The sequence below is a fragment of the Patella vulgata genome, chromosome 1 (genome assembly GCF_932274485.2).
Source record: "Patella vulgata chromosome 1, xgPatVulg1.2, whole genome shotgun sequence".
Classification (NCBI taxonomy): domain Eukaryota; kingdom Metazoa; phylum Mollusca; class Gastropoda; family Patellidae; genus Patella; species Patella vulgata.
In genome coordinates, this window is record NC_065879.2 from 58,830,763 (window position 1) to 58,840,109 (window position 9,347).

The following is a 9,347-nucleotide window of genomic DNA, read 5'->3' on the forward strand; positions in this document are numbered from 1 at the left end:
GTGAAATACCTTACAAGGTCTGTAATAAAATATATAAGTTGTGTGAAAGTAATAAATGTAGATTTAAAGCGAAATGCTTTAAATAGTGTTACTCTTATTGGCTATATGTATATATAAGATGTATTTGCAGAATGCATTAAACAAAACCAGATGAACTTAAACTTCTATTGAAACTTTACTAATAAAGACTAACATGGCCGCCACTTTAACAAAGACAAATGAAATATAAAACCTTTAAAAGTTAAAACATACCTGTAAACTCTATGCTGGAACTTTACTAAAACAACTGCACTAGATTATATCAAATTGAAGAAGATTCAACCAATATCAAAACTATCAAACTAAATAAAGACTAAACTTATGAATGACAGAGAATGAAAATATCCTCTGACCTTCATGAAATCATTAGTAAGAATGACCATAGTAACGGTGTTGCAAAACAAAGGAAACCTCAGGTCAAAGTTGAAATAAACTACCAGTGAGCTGGGTGAACTGGAACTCACTGGAAACCTTTAGAAAGAGTGTATAGAACAGGATAGTTTTAAAGAGGCCGTGATGTGTAACATATTATCTAAGATAACATTAGCATTGTGACCATCTTAAAATACCCATAAAATAAATAAAACCACACTACTACATACTCCCTCCCTTAGGGAAAATGTTGTCCCTAACATTTAAAACCAAAACTACTCATAAAACACCTCTGGAAACAAACTCTTACACAAAACTGGTAGTGAATTCAGGACAATCTGTAATCGATCTGGTGACAGGCTCATAAAATCTGATGGAAACTGCGGAGTAGAAATTACTTCCTACTGCTGCGACATGACGTAGTCTACATACCGGGTTGGTGGTTTCCTCTCTCTCCCTGATCTTCTTGGAGCGGGACTTTCTGACAAAAGTGGCTCATCTGATGTCTCTGAATCTGAGGCTGATGCTTGAGGCCTATCTGCATCATCTTGATGTAAACTATCAAGCTCAGGTTCCATTACATCTTCTCTATCCTGTGTCTCTGTCGGGCTAGCTGGGCGCAGGGAATCTGCACTTTCCATTAGATAAACAGGCTCATCCTCTTCACTTTCTGTCTCTTCCGGTTCTCTAACTTCTGTCACCTTTGGTGGTAGTTGGACTCTCCGTGGTTTGGGTGTTGGTCGATTGCTGACGGGTTCTATCTCAGGAAGACTGCTGATCGGTAATAAATGGTTACGATGCAAAGTCCTCTTTTTATTTCCTCCCACTTCCATCAACTGATACACTGGAATGTCTTTGTTGGGTTGTCTGATGATCTGATAAGGTTTATCCTCCCGGCTAACTTGTGTCTTCCTTCCTTGAAAGTTAATCTCCGCACCAAAACTGTATCGCCAGGCTCTAGGGTGTTTGTTCTGGCTCTTAAGTTGTACTTATCTCTTTGGTTCTGGTGCGTGTTATCCACAAGGGCTGAGGCAGTTAAATACGCATGTTCCAGTCTGTCCTCCAGGGATTCAACGTATGAATGATAGCCCATAGTGGCCTCTTTATCCCGTACGAGTCCGAGCATAACACCAACAGCTAATGTTGGCTTCCTACTAAACATTAGCTCATACGGAGAATACCCTGTTGAAGAGTGTCTGGTACAATTGTAGGCATGAATCAGCGGCGCAACGTAAGACTTCCAATCAGACTTCTGCTCAGGATGTAGAGTACCTAACGTGTTGAGCAGCGTCCGATTGAAACGCTCACATTGGCCATTCCCTTGTGGATGATACGGTGTTGTTCAAGATTTCTCCATCCCAGTCAGCTGACATAATTCTCTAATCACTTTTCCTTCAAACTGTTGACCTTGGTCACTGTGTATTCGTTGAGGAAACCCATAGTGCACAATGAAATAATCAAAAAACACTTTAGCTATTGTCTTGGCGGTGGTGTTTCGAACTAGGACTGCCTGGGTATACTTTGTAAAATGGTCGGTGATAACAAGGATACTGTCGTAGCCTCCTTTCGACTCTTCTACGCACATATAATCCATGAAGACTAGTTCAAGTGGCTGACTAGATGTAATGTTGATCAAGGGGCATGGAGATGGTAAACTCTTTCTTCTGATGCAGCGTGGACAATTCTGAATGTAGCTTTCTACCATCGCTGTCATCTTGGGCCAATAAAACCGTTCTCTTGCCAAACTGATAGTACGATCCCTGTCTTGGTGTCCTAGTTTGTCGTGTACCCCTTCCATGGCTAACTTTCTATAAGCCTTGGGTAAAACCAGCTGAAGTATTTCCTCTCCTGCCACAGTAGCACGTTTGTATACAATACCAGACTTGAGAACGAAGTGTTCAAATTCACGGTAAAGTGCAGCTTCTTCTGGAGATGTAGGAGTATGATTAGCTGGTCTTCCATGCTCTATATGTTGACACAACTGAAACAATAAGGGATTCTGACGTTGGTTCTTCTGCCACTCTGCGAAACTTGCTAAAAGCGTGGTGATGTTCGGAATATCTGGTACCACTTGATGAGACATGCTTACAGTCTGAATGTACCTATCCTCCAAGTCGATGTTCTTTATGGCTTCTACCACACCCTGGTTGACTTCTATGAAATCGCCTTTCATATTCCGACTCAAAGCGTCAGCATCCATGTTCTTCTTGCCAGCTCGGTATCGTATGGAGAAGTTATAGTTGGTGAGGACAGCTAACCACCGATGTCCTGTGGCATCCAACTTTGCTGTTGTAAGGATGTATGTGAGTGGGTTGTTATCAGTGTAGAATAGGTATTGGTGGAATTTCTCTGTTACATACCACTTTAATGCCAAAAATTCCAGTTTGTGTGCTGGGTAGTTACGCTCAGACCGGTTGCATAGGAAATCACCTTCTCCAAGCCATTATGTTCCTGGTAGAGTACTGCTCCAAGTCCTAAACCACTGGCATCTGTATGTAAAATAAATGGCTTCGAAAAATCAGCATACGCCAAAACTGGTGGCTCAACTAATGATGTTCTTAACTTCTCAAATGCTGCTTGTTGTTCTTTCTCCCATTTCCATCCTTTCTTTTCCTTCTCCTGTACTCTTCTCCCACTCTTCTTTTTAGTTGGACCTCCAACTAACAGATCATTAAGAGGCTTGGCAATCTTTGAAAAATCCTTAATAAATCTTCGGTAATATCCAACAAATCCAAGGAATCTACGAAGTTCATCAACATTGGTAGGAGCTGGCCAAGATTCAACTTTATCGGTCTTCTTTGGGTCTGTGCAAACACCATCTTCAGACACAATATGGCCGAGATATTTCACTTTCTCCCTAAAGAACTCACATTTCTTAGGTGATAACTTGATGCCATGTTCTTTCAACTTTTCAAACACTTTAGATAATCGGTCCAGGTACTCCTCATACGTCTTACTGAAGATAAGATCGTCGATGAAAATAGCACAGATCTTCCAATCAAGTTCTCCAAGGCAATCTTGCATTAAGCGTTGATACATGGCGTTGATATGTGGCGGTGCGTTCGTGAGCCCAAAAAGGAAGTCTCTGGTACTCGTAGAATCCTAGAGGTCCGACAGTAAAAGCTGTTTTAAGAATATCTGCTTCCTCAATGCTGACCTGATGGTAAACGCTCTTCATTTCAACAACACTAAAGTATTTGGAACCGGCTAAGTTGTCTAACATCTCCTCGATGCGGGGTAAAGCATAGGCATCACGTATAGTCTTCTTATTCAACATGCGTAATGATGAATATTTTTTTCTTGCCAACACTATTGGTGATGCGTAAGGGCTATGACTCTTCCTGATTATTCCTGCTTCCATCAAATCTTGAAGGTTGTCTTTCACTTCTTCGTACGTCCCAGGTGGTATTCTTCCATGTGGTTGTTTGAAAGGAATCTTATCAGTCAGGTTAGTCTCATGTTTCACCGGGCTTATGCTTCCTATATCATTATCACTCTGTGAAAAGATTGATGACCATTCAAATAGGTAGTTCTTGAAGCAATGAAGTTGGTCAGAAGTCAACGCTGAAGAAGCAAAGTCCAAAATCTTTGAACTCAAACACAATTTCAAACACGGAAAATTTTCAAAGTAACAAATTCAAAAATCAAAATCCACAAATTGAAAGTAAAAACCAAAGTTAAATTTACAAAGTCTGAAAACGAAAAATACTAATTCTGAAAAGCAAGAATGAATTCTGAAAACAAATACTAATTTTAGTATGTACTAATGTTTATTTCCTAATGTAAATGTAGAATGTTTTTATTATTTTTGTTAAACAAAAATTAAATATGTATGCAAACTTACAGGAAGTGAATGCAATGGGCAAACAGGAAGTTGCTAAATTAATGTAGGTGAACAGGAAGTAGCTAATGTAGGTTATCTGATAGAGAGTGATGAAACTTAGTGTATAGTTGATAATCAGTTTGATTGCTTGATACTTTTAAAAAAAAGTGCTATTAATTGTGTTATCTATATATTCGGATTTCAGCCTCACTGCTGGCTTGTTTCCTTAAAGGACATTATTGGCGCCAGTCATTATCACATATGTGATAGAATTGGTTAAACACGTTCCAAATATTATTTCATCACAGAGATCATTGCTACGAACGCAAAAGGAAAACACGCGTTATCCCCCTATATAACTGACTAAAGTGACAAGTGGTAACAGATACATGGGCGAATTTCTGCTCACTAATAATTCTTTCGCAGACCAAAAGTTGTTATATGAGACTGTAAGGGTATATCTGATGTCAACAGGAAGTTGAAAATGTAAACAAAATGGCTAAAGTTTTATGGACACAAAATTTCAAATATTCTAATTTTCACTAAATGCACTTAAATGCAAATAATATAGGTTTACTGAATACCTAGCCGAAAATATTATTTTCATATACTAATTGATATAGTAATTACCTAATAAATCTAAACTTAGTTGAGTAAATAAATATATAATAAAGCTTATTGTAAAGGGATATAATTCACATATCAATACATATATATATATATATATATATATATATATATATATATATATATATATATATATATATGAAAATTAAATAAATTGTAACGAACCTTATATAGATATCCTTATAATAGTCCACATATAAAACAACACAGAAATTAATACACAACACAATAAAGTTAATGTCACTGCACTGCCACTGTCTATTCAACTTGAAGATCTCGCGAACGCGCACGCGTGTGAGCTCACTGTTATGTTTGATCAATTCACACCAGTACTGTTTTTTTCTGTTTACCATTAACCATTACCGGACTCCAAACGTTGTACACCTTGTTAGGTTTCAACTGTCGAGTCCCTTATCGGGCTCCAAATGTTGTAGGGGGTCTAGTTACGAATAACACAACCACACAAGGGTTCAGTGTAATAACAGTTTATTAAATATCCAGTAAAAAAAACCCTGAAAGTATACAATTTCAATATAAATTATACAATCAAAACATATAAAATCAATGTGTTCATTAAACTTAATTTATGTCAACACTTTTAAAGGAAACTACCTCCTGTTAACCAGCATGAAATATGCAGAAACTTGCAGGCTCTTAATTATAATAAAGCTAATTAATAAAATATAACGTCTTACCCTTTTAAAATATAACGTCTTACCCTGAAAAGGGGTTTCCTGGCTAACCAGACTTGTCAAAAGGTGAAATACCTTACAATGTCTGTAATAAAATATATAAGTTGTGTGAAAGTAATAAATGTAGATTTAAAGCGAAATGCTTTAAATAGCGTTACTCTTACTGGCTATATGTATATATAAGAGGGGGATCACGGTGGCTAAGTGGGTAAGACGCTGGCTTGCTAGCCTGGAGGTCGGGTGTTCGATCCCTGCATTGGCCGAGAAAGTTCATCCAGATTTTCCGGCGTGGTTTCCCCTTGTCAGAGATGCAGGACGGAGGGCCTGACAAGGACAGCTGTCTAGTCATTCGGATGAGACGAAAAGACCGAGGTCCCGTGTACACATTGGCGTGCACGTAAAAGATCCCTTGACAGTTGGAATTCGATATAAGAGTAGGCCGTAGTGCCGCTGTCCGGGCAAAATTTCCCTCATAGCACACTGTATGGCGTATGCCCGTCTTCATTAGCCCAGTTCGGAGCAAAACAGTAGGACGTTAAACCCCATTTCATTTCGTATATATAAGATGTATTTGCAGAATGCATTAAACAATACCAGATGAACTTAAACTTCTATTGAAACTTTACTAATAAAAACTAACATGGCCGCCACTTTAACAAAGACAAATGAAAAGTTAAAACATACCTGTAAACTCTATGCTGGAACTTTACTAAAACAACTGCACTAGATTATATCAAATTGAAGAAGATTCAACCAATATCAAAACTATCAAACTAAATAAAGACTAAACTTATGAATGACAGAGAATGAAAATATTCTCTGACCTTCATGAAATCATTAGTAAGAATGACCATAGTAATGGTGTTGCAAAACAAAGGAAACCTCAGGTCAAAGTTGAAATAAACTACTAGTGAGCTGGGTGAACTGAAACTCACTGGAAACCTTAATAAAGAGTGTATAGAACAGGATAGTTTAAAGAGGCAGTGATGTGTAACATATTATCTAAGATTACATTAGCATTGTGACCATATTAAAATACCCATAAAATAAATAAAACCACTCTACTACACCAGCCTCTCATTTACGAATGACCCTTCTTGCAAGAAAACACCTGTCTGTGTGGACACCAATTCAGAAAAATGTGTAGCACTGAACGGAACGTGGCCTTTTGCACTGCCCATCTATAGACGATTTTTTTTGGGGGGGGGGGGGGGGTAGGTGACTTCCTCAAACAGACAATGAGTAGATTTCTAAAACTATTACTCCACTCAGGGGTGGACTGATCTCGCTTTAACTCCGTACATCATACCAAACCCTTCACGTAATACCCTGCACATTTCGGCACTAATTTCGCGGGGATACTGACCCAGCTGGGGAGCCTATCAGATTCCTCAAGTCTCGCGCTTTCCAGCTAAAATGTCTACCTGTGATAATCGAGTTCAAGGTACGTTCAATGTCAAGGTTTCTGTGGAGGTCGCCATGTTTGATTTGAGTGTGTTTGTGTCACAACCTCTGATTGGACGCTAACGTAGCTATAAATTTGGGAATTGCAGACCAGGCTAGCAATGTCTAGATGCATTGTAAAACTCGCGGATTCGAACCTGGTACATTTTAGTGGAACATCCCTTTCCATCATCGTTCTACCACTTTGGCTCTCATTAGAGACTTGAAGGGCTAATTAAGTGGACCCAAAGCATTTAGTCAAGAATTTATGAAAGGAAAGATGTCAAGAATCTATGAAAGGAAAGATGTCTAAAATAAGTGTTGGTACATGTATGTTGAGACGTTTGTCTCAAGGGTCACCACGTTTCCCCACTTTCATTATTATACTTGGGAAGGATCTATGTACGAACCATGAAATGTTGTGCATTTTTGATTTAAAGAAGTTAGTACCATAAAACATACATGTAAAGTTTATAGTTCTTATGAATATTAGGCCTACATGGCTGACGGGAAAAAAATGAAAACACGAAATGGCATCATGAATTGCAAAATTCTTTACATCAACATACAGATATATAGATATAATGCATAAAAGGTTGAATTTACCTGAACGCACATAGACAAAATCCCCGAAACGTAACACACCAATCTGAACGACAGATCCACTCTACCTGTAGGGAAGTGAATCTGACACAGTGCATAGCCACGATATCCACATATGACGTTATCTAAACGTCAAAGGTCATGAGTTCAGCTCACTACTTTCTGTACTTGTAAACAAATGGACGCAGCTCACCAAATATTTCTACGCCGTCACCCGGGCGAAAGTTATTTTTAGTCTTTCTCTCCCTTTCCGTTTTCCCCCTTTCGCATGGCGATTTTTGTTGACCTTTTGGTGTAGAATCGAAGAAAAGGGTTTGAAAATACATTTTCTGCCAGGTTTTGGTGAATATGCATGATTTTGAGGCGGAAGGATACAAGAGTTGAGCGGTTGGTTAGGTTGAAATGTGGGGCGGAAAATTGCATGTTTAATGATCTTTACTTCCAGTTTGTGTATCTCAAGTTTTCCATGGTGAACCTCGTACGTGCTTTTGATCAAGACGTTGCCACATGTTGCTCCATCTGTGGCAGAAAGCGTTCTGCTCAACGAAAATTTGGGAAAAGTTAGAGCCGGTCTAAGAGACTAGAATTAATATTAAAGTCAATGGGGAAATCATTAGTGATCTGTGTCCTGCCTGTGTGTGACAAAGATGTGGCTGATATGCCTTAGTTTTGAAAATATGAAGACTAAGTTCTCAGAAAATATGTATAAAATATTTTGGCTACAGAAAAACTAAAAAAATCAAAAAAAATCAAAAAAAATCAAAGTTTGGAGAATTTGTTTTGGCTTATTCAGCCTCAGAAAGCACAAATAAAGTAAACAGAATTGTAATTTCACCAAATGTTGTCTAAAAGTCGGGAATATTCACAGAAAATCTCCAGATTCCCCCATTTCGATGTAGAAATTAATCCTTTCATGACTACTCAAATGAGTCAAAATGTCTAAAACAATGCCCCCATTTTCATTGCGAATATAACTTAAATGGGATCTATAAGTTTGTCACGTTTAGAAATAGCTCCAGCTTTCCTACAGAAAATTGAAAAATTGGTAACACTAAGTTAATAATGTACAGCAGATTGGTTTGTACAAAATGTTCAAAACAGGAGTTGGCTCAATTTTGCCACTTTTCTTTGAAACATTAAATTCTTGCATTTCCTTCATGTAGAAAGCAATATTCCAGTCTTTCTAGACATTTCTCACTCCGCCATTTCGTTAAGAGAGGCTATAAATGCCCCACCCCACCCTTTTTATTGATGTGTTTTAATTGCACCTGTGTTGACATTTAAATGCTAGTAATTGGAATGTGTGGTTAAATTACGACTAGGAATGTTATTTTTCTCCATTAAATAGTTATTTAGTACATTTCAAGGATATCTAACCCTTTTTGTTTAAAGTCAAATTTAGAACCCTGAGACGTTTCAGGACAATGAGACCGATATAAAACTGGTGTAATGTGTAAATGTCAGCTTAATGTTCAATATTTTCTTATCAAAATCTAGGATTTGTGGTGTTTGTAGCATTTATGCTACTTATAGAACAGTAAAATATTAATTTCGCTCCGTAGTGCTGAAGCCTTTCTCTTAGTAAACATTTGCTGGCATATCTAATAATCTTTTAGCGGCATTTGAGTTGACTGGAGATTTAACAATTAAGCCTTTGGGAATTAAGTCACTATTTCTACATCTCATTAAGAAGGTCACACTGTTGCTTGCACGTATAAACTTATCCTCACATTTACTTATTTGAATAA

The 9,347-nt window shown here is 37.8% G+C and overlaps 1 long non-coding RNA gene across 2 annotated transcripts; it reads right to left on the reverse strand.

The window, feature by feature from the left end:
• Window positions 1–5,028: 5,028 nt before the first annotated feature.
• On the reverse strand, window positions 5,029–8,337 carry LOC126808794 (uncharacterized). Of its 2 annotated transcripts, XR_007674774.2 has the most exons (4): window positions 7,603–8,337; window positions 6,238–6,326; window positions 5,557–5,638; window positions 5,029–5,373 (listed from the first exon to the last, which is right to left on the reverse strand). It is a non-coding gene; the product is annotated as an uncharacterized LOC126808794 (long non-coding RNA). The 2 variants fall into 2 exon arrangements; XR_007674773.2 differs by lacking the exon at window positions 7,603–8,337 and having other exon boundaries at window positions 6,238–6,395.
• Between the last annotated feature and the right edge of the window lie 1,010 nt (window positions 8,338–9,347).